Here is a 12,518-nt window from a genome sequence, read left to right on the forward strand (position 1 = left end):
GCTGCACCTGTTGAATTTTTTCAGCAATTTCTGTTTTTGTTGTCAAACATTACTTCCTTTTCACAAAACCATGTTGACTATTTGATTGCATTTTCTGAATGTCCAGCTATTTTTTTCTTCATAAAGAATTCTTATAATTTTTCCGATGACAGATCTTAGTCTAACAGGCCTATGATTTACAGCTTTCTGTCTCAATCTCTTTAGGGACAGGGGAGCCAAGTTAGCAATTCTCCAATCCCTGGAATCTCCCAGAATCCAATGAGTTCTGGTATATTTCAAACAGTGCCTGCACTATCTTTGCAGCCACTTACTTTAAAATCCTTGGATTCAGATCATGGAGATCTGTTTGCTTTCAGTTTGTCCAATACTCCATCCCTCATGATAGAGACTATTACAAGATCTCTCCTCCCATTAACATCATCAGTATCTTAGGATGTTCATTGTGTCCTCCATCGTGAGAACCAATGCAGAATATTTGTTTCGATTATCTGTCTTTCCCCATTATCAATTCCCACTTCCTTGGGCTTTGCTCACGACTCACAGCATTCTGAATGATGATGTCCCATTTCATTGCAATGGAAACACTTTGGCCCTTATTTATCATCTTGATTCTCAGTACTTGCCTTTCTGATCTGAGGAGGAGATCTTGAGGCATTCCCAGCGTCCTTACCCCTGGTTACTTGCTCTGCTTTCACCCTTCCATCCTTTCCTTCTCAGGTGATAGAAAAAAAGTTTAGTTTTATGTATCAGTTCCTAATTGTTAACCATTGCTGCTGCCTGTGTAGCAGTTGCAACCCTTTGATCTTCAGCATGGGTTCTGATTGCGACGGTAGTGAGTTTTTAAATTCTTCCAAAAAATTGATATTTATGAGAGCATCAAACATAGTTTCAACTCCTAAAGTCTGTATCCATATATCATAACTACTTTGCTTAATCCCTTCAAATTCCATGTAGGTTTGTCCAGACTGTTTCCTTAAATTTGCCTTTAAGCTTCAGGGATGAACTCATATGTCCAGTATAGCTTTTCTTTATGTTGTCATAATCCCCAGTAACCACCTATGACAGTGGGGGATAAATTACCAGTGCTTTACTTGCCAACTTACTCTGCAAGAGCAATGTTCTGTTTCATTTATCATGCTATTTTTAAAAATGGCATAAAGAATGTCTCCGCATCCTTTTCCTCAAATTTTGGTGGGGCCTGAGCAAGCTTAAACATTCCTGAATGAGACTGGAAAGACATCCATCAGGCCTTTCTTTGGCTTATGAGGTCCCCTTTTTCAACTCTGGGTTATTTTACATTTGATTTTATTATGTGAAAATCGTTAGTCAACATTTTCAAATTTATCAGTCTGACAAGCCCAAGTTAAAAGAAGTTGAAGAAGAAATAATTGTTTATTACAAACTGATTGTCTTTAACTAATCATAAAAACTTTTTAAAAAATTTTTCTGTATTTTTAATTGTGAACTGAAATGAGAAAAGAGTTGTTTGCTGGAGGATTGGGACATGTTATGAAAGTAAGCCACCTGACAGCCATTGTAAGCATTGTTTACACAGTTGCTTGTTTAAGCAGTGGTTTCAGTGTGTTTGCAGAGGAGCTGCCTACGGATGAAGCTTTGGTGGGTATGAGTAGCTGGTTGTTATGACTAGCTGATTGCTTTATGAATTCATGACCAGGTAGTTCACAAAGGGCTTCAGCTTGTCAACAACTTTTTTTTCATATTAGTTCTTGATCCTTTAGAGGATAAGAGGGGGTATTTAATAATGGGATATGAGGAAATGGCCCAGGCATTGAACTGGTCATAGAGTCATAGAGATGTACAGCATGGAAACAGACCCTTCGGTCCAACCCGTCCATGCCGACCAGATATCCCAACCCAATCTAGTCCCACCTGCCAGCACCTGGCCCAGATCCCTCCCAACCCTTCCTATTCATATAGCCATCCAAATGCCTCTTAAATGTTGCAATTGTACCAGCCTCTACCACATCCTCTGGCAGCTCATTCCATACACATACCACCCTCTGCGTGAAAAAGTTGCCCCTTAGTTCTCTTTTATATCTTTCCCCTCTCACCCTAAACTTATGCCCTCTAGTTCTGGACTCCCCGACCCCAGGGAAAAGACTTTGTCTATTTATCCTATCCATGCCCCTCATAATTTTGTAAACCTCTATAAGGCCACCCCTCAGTCTCTGAAAACAGCCCTAGCCTGTTCAGCCTCTCCCTGTAGCTCAGATTCTCCAACCCTGACAACATCCTTGTAAATCTTTTCTGAACCCTTTCAAGTTTCACAACATCTTTCAAATAGGAAGGAGACCAGAATTGCACGCAGTATTCCAACAGTGGCCTAACCAATGTCCTGTACAGCCGCAACATGACCTCCCAACTCCTGTACTCAATACTCTGACCAATAAAGGAAAGCGTACCAAACGCCGCCTTCACTATCCTATCTACCTGCGGCTCCACTTTCAAGGAGCTATGAACTTGCACTCCAAGGTCTCTTTGTTCAGCAACACTCCGCAGGACCTTACCATTAAATGTATAAGTTCTGCTAAGATTTGCTTTCCCAAAATGCAGCACCTCTCATTTATCTGAATTAAACTCCATCTGCCATATTCTCAGCCCATTGGCCCATTTGGTCCAGATCCTGTTGTAATCTGAGGTAACAATCTTCGCTGTCCACTACACCTCCAATTTTGGTGTCATTTGGTCTGTCTTCACAGTAAAAGACACAAATAAAATGCAAGTAATTTGCAAAGAGACAAAGGTAGGTAGGGACCCGGAAACAATCATTATCATGAAAGAGGTAATATTGGGCAAACTTATGAAGCTAAGGGTAGATGCACCTCCTGCCCTGATGAAATATATTCCAGCGTCTTAAAAGAGATGGCAGGAGAAATAGTGAATGCACTTGCAGTAATTTTCCAAAACCACTGGACTCTCAGGCAGTTCCAGCAGATTGGAAAACAGCAAATGTGATGCCACTGTTGAAAAATGGTAGAATTATAGACTAGTTAACAACGTCTGTAATGGAAAAAATACTTGAGGTTATTATCAAGGAAGAAATAGCAAAGCATCTTGATAGAAATTGTTCCATTGGGGATCCAAGATGGCGGCGACCCAGCAAGACTGAGTCTATAGTGCTCCTCCCAAGACTTGGGTACAGTGGGTCACCCACCCCCTACCACGCTCACCAAATCATTTATAATAGTTGTGTAATTTAATTAGTTGTGAATTATTACATTTAAACAATTTAATCCTAAGTTAAAATGACTAAAGGGAAGGGAGCCCGCAGCTCTCAGCAAGCAGGAACCCCTCCCCCACCCTCTCCAGCTGCAGCAGAGGCGTCCACAGCCGCCCCGGGGGACTTACCAACAGTAACAAGCCTTGCAGAAATGATTTCCAAGCTTGACTCGAAGATCGATGCCTTTATTGCAGAATCCAGAAATCGTTGGGACTCGCTCTCGGCCGCGCTGCAGAAGCACGACCGAGAGATTCAAGAAATTGAACGCCGAGTCGGAGGGGCAGAGCTAAAGGCCGCGACCTCCGAAAATACCGCTCAATCGGCCGTGGATCAGGTCCGGACTCTCGAGCAGCGAGTCCGGACCTTGGAAAATCATATTGATGACCTCGATAATCGAGGTCGCCGAAAAAATATTCGTTTGCTGGGCCTTCCCGAACGGGAAGAGGAAGGCCAGCTTACAGCATTCCTGGAGCAGTGGCTGCCACAGCTTTTAAATCTGGAAGCTGGATCAGGCCAAGTAAGGGTGGAATGGGCCTACCGGGTAGCAATACGCGGGCCCGGCTCGAACCAGCGCCCACGCCCGGTCCTGTTCCGGCTGCAGAGCTACAAGGAGAGGCAGATACTCCTAGAAGCCTCTAGAAATCTCGGAAAAGACCCCCAAGCTATGATCTACAAAGGATCCAAGATCATGCTATTTCAGGACTTTTCCCCGGCTCTGGTTCGAAAGAGGAAGGCATTCGACGAGGCGAAGAAGCGTTTAAGGGACTTAAATATTCAGTACTCCTTACGCTACCCAGCGATGTTACGCTTTAACCATGAAGGATCCGTATATAACTTTGGATCACCAGAAAAGGCTAAGGAATTCTTGGACTCTCTTAGATAAACTGTAAGACATAATGGATGTTGGTCTGCCTTTCTGCTTTGGTTTGTATCTCCCCCTTTTTTTTCTCTTTTCTCTTACCTTACTGTTTAATATTATCATGGGGGGTGGGGAGAGGGATTTGATTTTCTCCCCCCCCCCCCCCCTTGGGGTTGTTTTCTGTTATTATTTTATGTATATATGAGGGATGTATGTATATGTGTGTGTATATATATATATATATATATATATATATAAAAGCTGGGGGGTTTGGTTAATGTTGGTGGGGGGAGGTGGTTACCTTATTCAATTTTACCTCTGTCTCTAGGAGCGGGGTTGTTTTCCCCTTGTTATTTTGTATTATTATATTTAATTATTATTTGTTGAGGTGGTAATTTTATAGTTATATGTTTATATATGGTATTAACATTACCAAATATACCCAGGTGTTAGTATGGGTGGGGGTAGGGTGCTCACTGTTAACTCTAGCTTTGTATTATATTTGAATTCTCCTCATTTTATTGAGGAGTGCCTGGGTCAAGGGTGGGGCATTGTTTGGGAGAGGATATGAGGGACTTTTGGAGAGGAAGTGATGCCCCCTGGGAACAAGGGGGAAAGTCTCCACTTAGATACGTTTTATATTTTTTTTATTTAGAAATAGTTTTTTACTGTATTGTTGTGGGTGTATGAAAGAGGCTTTATTTTTGTAAATTTTACATGTTCTACGCTCGGGATGTTCTGGATAGGGCTCCCCCTTCCGAGGGGTCTCAGATTGGCCCAGAGGATTATGGTTGATCAGTCGGTTAAGTAGTGCACCTGGAATGTCAAGGGAAGTAATTCGCCAGTCAAAAGGAAGAAAATATTATCAAATCTTAAGAAGGAAAGAGTTGATATAGCTCTCCTACAGGAGACACACCTGTCAGATAAAGAACACTTGAAATTACGACAGGGCGGATTTGATCAGGCCTTTTTTTCTTCTTTTAGCTCAAAAAGCAGGGGCGTTGTTATTCTTGTTCGGAAGAATTTCCCTTTCAAAATCCTAGAGCAGATAAAAGATGAATCTGGACGATATATCTTGATTAAAGCCCTCATAAATGGAGAGGAATATGGGATTTTAAATTTGTACTGCTCCCCGGCACACCCCTTTAAATTTATAACGGAAGCCTTTTCAAAATCGATGGCTTTTGATGCCCGTCATATAATTATAGGGGGAGACTTTAATTGTATTATGGATCCAGAAATAGATAGGATTCCCAAGAGTACTGCAGGAGTATCTCCCAGATCTAGACAATTGATGGATCTGAACAAAGAATTAGGATTAGTAGATGTATGGAGATGTCTTCATCCACAGGGTAGAGACTTTTCTTTCTACTTCTAATCCACATAAATGTCATACCAGAATTGATATGTTTTTTGCCCCCTCGATTTTTTTAAATTCCATATCATCCTGTAAAATAGGTAGTATAGCAATTTCTGACCACGCTGCTGTATATATGGAAACTAAGGCGAGGAACAATGGGACATCCCCTCGGCATTGGCGTATGGACCCCTTCTTAATGAAAGATAGTAAATTTGTAAAGTACTTCTCTCAAGAATTTAAAACTTTTTTAGAAATTAATTCAGGTACAGCTAGCAACCCGTCAATGATGTGGGAGACCATCAAAGCTTATACACGAGGCTTGATCATCTCCTAGTCAGCGACCCAGAAGAAATTAAAGGGAGAACAGCAGCGTCTGTTTGAAGCCCGCTTAAAAGCGGCTGAAACAGCATATACTGATAGACCTTCTATTATTAAATTGCAAAGGATTACAGCTCTTAGGACAGCTCTAAACACTACGCTTACTCAAACGGCTAAGAGGGAAATATTATTTGCAAAGCAAAGGTTATATGAATATGGCGACAAACCGGGTAGATACTTAGCATTTCTTGCAAAGAAAAAAAAGGCCCCTCAGACTATTACGTCTATCAAGGAAAGTACGGGTATTTTGACTCATGATCACAAAAAGATTAATGCGATCTTTAGAGAATTTTATTCTGAGTTATATAAATCACAGGATTGTGAAGATAGGACGAAGAGGATGCAGTCATTTTTTTAAAATTTGACTTTTCCAGGCCTAACTCCGGAACAAGTATCGGTCCTAAATGCTCCTCTTACACCCCAAGAAATAGTTGATGCAATTAGGCAACTTCAAAATGGTAAGGCGCCGGGCCCAGATGGTTTTCAAGCTGAATTCTATAAAGAATTTACAGAAATACTGGTTGGCCCACTTATGGACATGTATAACTATGCATATAGTCAGGGCTGTCTCCCGCCTTCGCTGAAAGAGGCAAATATCTCTCTTATCCTTAAAAAAGGAAAGGTCCCAGAAGATTGTACATCATACTGACCAATATCCTTGCTAAATGTAGATTTTAAAATCCTCTCTAAAACGTTAAGCACTGCGACTAGAAAGGATACTGCCACATATTATAAAGGAGGATCAGACGGGGTTTATTAAGGGCCGTAGATCATCCAATAATGTTAGAAGGGCTCTGAATATGATTCTAGCTTGTCATCAGGGAAAGATACCAGGAGTAGTGGTTTCATTAGACGCGGAAAAGGCATTTGATAGGGTCGAATGGTCATATTTTTTTACACATTGGAGAGGTTTGGCGTTGGACAGGTGTTTACCAAATGGGTCTCAACATTGCATAGTGATCCCAAAGCAGTTGTGGTTACCAATGGATTAGGTTCGGATAGCTTCAGTGTGGGTAGGGGCTGCCGTCAGGGATGTCCCCTCTCGCCATTGTTATTCACGCTAATAATTGAACCACTAGCAGAAGCTATATGAGCTGATCCTAATATAGTGGCCCCAAGGATTGGTACAGGTAAACATAAAATTACCCTTTATGCAGATGATGTTCTTCTATTCCTCAGTAACCCTTTGATGTCCATACCTCGCTTAATCCAAGTTATTAATACATTTAGTGCATTCTCAGGCTATAAAATTAATTTTTCAAAATCGGAGGCTATGCCAATGGGTGGCCTTGCTATGATCCCCCGCTTAGCGGACGGATCCCTTTTTCCCTTTCGCTGGTCCCTGGAGGGCTTCTTATATTTAGGCATTTTTATTACTCCAGTATTTGGTCAGTTGTATAAGGCTAATTTTGTGTATTTATTGGAAAGGATAAGGCAGGACCTCCAGCGATGGGGAGACCTACCAATTTCCTGGTTGGGTAGAATAGCACTAATCAAAATGACTGTCCTGCCCCGTCTCCTATATCCTATGAGAATGCTTCCGGTGATGCTGCCGAGGACGGCTTTATGTAAATTATATGGCTGGCTGGGTTCCTTTATCTGGAATCATAGGCGGCCCCTCATTAAGCTGAAGAAGCGACAGCTTCCACAGGCAAGGGGTGGATTGGACTTCCCAGACTTTAGGAAATATCAGTTAAGTTCCCTATTAAGTTACATAGCTGATTGGGTCTTGTCTGATCCACAATCAACCTGGTTGGACATCGAGGCTTCTCAAGTAAAATACCCACTTATTAACCTTTTATTCTCAGACAAGAGGAACATCATTCCAGATCACTGTAAAAAACCTATAATACTAAATACAATCAAGGCTTGGAATATAATGCGACAAAATGAGGGCAATTCACATAAAACATCCCCCTATGCACCGATAGTGGGAGCATGGGGATTCCAACTGGGGTTAACAGATGCCACTTTTAAACTCTGGAGAGCCAGGGGTATCTCATGTCTAGGGGATCTATTTAAAGACGGGGTCCTGATGTCTTTCGAACAGCTGCGTCAGAAATTCAGATTACCCAATGGAGACCTCTTTTGATACTTCCAAATTCGAGATTATATACAGAAGAAGACTACGTTATTAGATAGTCTTTATAAATCCCATAGAGAATGTAGTGTCCAACGACCAGTGGGGGTATCTTCCGTCAGTACTATTTATCATTTACTACATGATGAAGTATCGGGAGATATGGATAATCTGCTTAAAACATGGGATCAGGATCTGGGACTAGAAATCTCCACAGAAATGTGGAATGATATTTGGGAAAATGCTAGAAGAATTACTATTTGTAACAGAACCCAGGCTATCCAGCTGAAGATACTCCATAGGGCCCATATAGCACCGGTTCGATTGGCAAATTTTAAGGCAGGAACATCTCCAATGTGTCCTAAATGCAAAATAGAGGTGGGCACTCTTGTACATTGCTTATGGACCTGTCATAAGATCCGTAGATATTGGACTAAAGTAGCAAGTACCCTGACAGAAATTTTAGGAACGGAAATTAAAGTGGACCCTGTATCTCTCCTCTTGGGCTTTTCGAACTTTCCCTCCCTGGACATGTACGGGAAGAGACTATTTTCTATTCTTTCTTTCTGTGCAAGGAAAAATATTTTGGTGAACTGGGCGGCGGAGGGCCCCCCTGGACTTTGAAATTGGCACAGACTAATTATGGAATGTATTCCCCTTGACTTCCTTACAAATATGGTGCACCGAAAGACCGAATTATTTTATAAAATATGGCAGCCCTTTTTGAATTACATAAATACAGATATTTCGGCTATCCTAACAAGGGCTTTTATTTAATTGAGATTACAAACTTGGCTGGCCCGGGGCCCCTCGGGGGAGGAATCCCGCACGAATACGGGTTTTATTATATCTGATGCTAACACATCCCGAGCATGTAAGAGACTTAAATATACACTCTGGTTAGTTGTAGGTTAGATTAGTAGATAGTTGAGTTTTGTTTTTTTTTATTTTTTTTTCGGTTTTATTTTGTTGTGTTTTATTTTGTTAAATTTTGGCTATTGTATATTTGAGCTAATTGTATATCAATGTTTATATCTGAGAGTTTTGTTTATTTTTGTAAACTTGTAAAAATGTTAAATTTCTAATAAAGATATCTGTAAAAAAAAAAGAAATTGTTCCATTGGGCAGATGCAGCATTGGTTCATGAATGTCAGGTCATGCTTAACTAATCTAGTGCAATTCTATGAAGACATTATGAACATGGTGGACAATGGGAACCCAGTAGATGTGGTGTATCTAGATTTCCAAAAGACATTTGACCAGATGCCGCACAAATAGCTGCCGAGTAAGGTGTTACGGGCAATGCATTAGCATGGATAGAGAATTGGTTAACCAACAGGAAGCAAAGAGTAGGAATAAGTGAGTGCTTTTCTTGTTGGCAATCAGTGACTAGTGGTTGCCTCAGGGATCAGTGTTTGACCACAATTATTCACAATTTACATAGATGATCTGGAATCGGGGACCACAAATCTTATAGGGGGTGCAGAGGAGGTACACTAGATTGATTCTGGAGTTGAGAGGGTTGGCTTATGAGCAGAGACTGCGTAGACTGGGATTATTTTCACTGGGTTTTGGAAGAATGGCAGGGGAGGGAATCTTATAGAAACATATAAAATTATGAAGGGAATAGACAAGAAAGAAATAGAGAGGATGTTTCCAATGGTGGGAGAAACTAGAACAAGAGGGCATAGCTTCAAAATTAGGGGAAACAGATTTAGGACCAAATTGAGGAGGAACTTCTTCACCCAGAGAATTGTGAGTCTATGGAATAGCTTGCCCAGTGAAGTAATTGAGGCTTCCTCCATAAATACTTTTAAAGCTAAGATAAGTAATTTTTTGAACAGTAAAGGAATTATGGTGAGAGAGTGGGTATGTGGAGCTGAGGCCATGCAAAGATCTGCCACGATCTTATTGAATGTTGGAGCAGGCTTCAAGGGCTGGACAGAGTACTCCTGCTCCTAGTTCCCATGTTCTATGTTCTTATTATGTTCTCACGTAACTGAACAGCTAGGAACTATGAACAAGATCCAAGAAAAACCTTCAGATCACCAACCATTTAGAATCTCTGTGTTCTCTTCAGTAAACGCAACTTTAAACGTGAAGAAAACCTCTTCATCTTTTCCTCCTTAAAATTGATTTAAGCTATGACTATTGATTAATGTCAGAGACTTTTTATAAATGAACCAACCAACATGTGCCTCTTGCAAACAGTGAAGGTACCTGGAGAAGGATGACTGCGAAGCAGAATTCTGACCTGTACAAAAATCATAAGCATCATCTCAGCAACCCTTGTAAGCAGGAACCACTGAACTATTTTCCCTGTCTTTCCCTCCATCCATAATATTTATGTCCTGCCTGTCTTTATCTGTGTGTGTGTCTGTAAGGGAGACCTTTAGGCTAGATTTAATTATTACTTGTATTGCCACTGATTCATTACTGTCATTCACTTGTATTTATTTCTGAAATAAATAGTCATTTTTATTAGGTACTGAAACTTGGTCCGTGCTTTCTGTCTATCTGGGTATAAAGGATAGGTAATTTGGAGAATTTTGCGTACCTTTAAAATCTATATTTAACTTTTGTGACAACTGTGGAAATAGTCTTGATTTCTAGCCTGCTACCTCAGTGAGGTGTAATGCATTGACAATTAGGATATATGAATTGCTACCATAACTCAACAATTTGAATGCTATCCTTAAATTCCACACTCTTCTCCTCTTCAAAAATGCACAGATAGACAAGAGATGGAGAGTAGGAGTGCATAAGGGCAGAAGATCAGGAAACTACATCATTCAATGACATCATTATGAAAACAGCCCAGTAAGAGAAGGCTTTTGGATTTAATAGTAGGGAATGAACCACAGTGAGAAAGAAAACTAAAGGTAAGGGAAAATCTGGGCGGTAGTGATCATAATATAGAGCTTTTTTTTAAGGTGATGAAAGAGGACATAAATATTATGAGAAACAAAGTAATAGATTGGAGAGCATCTGAGGGGCTGAGAATAGAACTTGGGAAAATAAAATGGGTGGCTATATTGGTGAACGATGATGTAGAGTGATAGAGGTAGATATTAAAAATCACCATATGATCTAAGTGACCACTGGGGAAGCAGGCACAGCAGTGAACCTTTCCTTGCTTCTCAGTGTCAGTTTGAGGATTCCTGACACATGATGTCAGCCAGGATTTGAGGGAATAGCCCTGTGGCTGACCTATCATCTTTGAAATGTAGCTTTCTGTGGTTCCATCTTGATTTTCACACTATACCTGTTACTACTTCTGGCTTCAATAATTATTTTTACTATTGGAAGAGAGTGTTGGCTGAGACATGACATTTATCTCTTGACTGGACTACTTTCCATGCCTCAATAGGAATATTTCTCCACTCAAGGATCACCTTGCTACAAGTCTGTCTTCAATTTGCTCTCAATTTCTTTATGATGCATTTGGTTATTTTTCTCTGTCACTTCAGTCTTCCCATTTGACCAAGGATATTGTGGAGAGGATGTATGGCATTGAATTACACAATCCTTTATGAAGTTGTTGAATTTTTCACTCGTATTGAGGACCATTGCCACTCGTCACTGCATCTGGAATTCTGTAACAATTGAAGTATGATTTTGGACACTTTATCATGTCGGCAGGTCTAACTCCTAAAAGTCAGAATAGGAGCTCATACTGATAAGATAATCAGTTGTTGCAAGAGCGCAGAGGTCTATGGTCTGGGATGTCATATGTCATCAGCAGCTCTTTAAAGCAGAGCTTGGCATTCAGTACCAGCATGGCATAATGTGGTCCTTAATCTCACTTCTAATGTTCAACCAATAGAACATTTATCATCTTCAGATTGGACTCAATTCCTTGAAGGCTTATTTGGATGCACTTAATCTCACCCTTTAAGGAACATTTCATTTATATAATATGCCACTGTATGTAATTACGTCATTGTTGTAACACACTATTTCATAGCAACAGATTCTTTCAGATGATCCTTCCATCTTTGTTTCCTGCAACAGTTGGAGAGGCGCAGTTTACGTGGTTTGCTTGGTTTGAGTATCATTATCATAGAATCCCCGTTTGGTCCATCAAGTCCACACCGATCCTCTGAAGAACATCACACACAGACCCTCCCCCTACCCTATCCCTGTAAACCTGCATTTCCCATGGCTAATCCACCTACCAAGTGCCTCTTTAGACTGTGGGACAAAACGAGCGCCCAGAGGAAGTCCACGTAAACATGGGGAGAATATACAAACTCGACACAGACAGTCACCTGATGCTGGATGCAAACCCGGGTCCCTGACGCTGTGAGGCAGCAGCACTAGCTACTGAGCTGCCTCCAAGAGTAAGACACTTGTCTTTCAAATCAATGTCTCCGCTGGGTTAATACATCCAGAATCTGTTGAACTGTTGCTTCTTGTTGTTTCTGGAAGATTTCATCACCTCTGCAACTGTATCTGTCTCCTTTCCTTGTGTGTCACATCCAGATGGTCTCCTTGGAACAAATGTTACTCATAGATACATTGGAGCAGATAAAAGTGGTTTCAAGATGATGCTCTGAAGTAGTTCATGGTGAGACTTCATGGTCACTTTGTCTCTCCC

The sequence above is a fragment of the Chiloscyllium plagiosum genome, unplaced genomic scaffold (genome assembly GCF_037043375.1).
Source record: "Chiloscyllium plagiosum isolate Xiang-an unplaced genomic scaffold, Cpla_swu_hap1 HiC_scaffold_8, whole genome shotgun sequence".
Taxonomy (NCBI): domain Eukaryota; kingdom Metazoa; phylum Chordata; class Chondrichthyes; order Orectolobiformes; family Hemiscylliidae; genus Chiloscyllium; species Chiloscyllium plagiosum.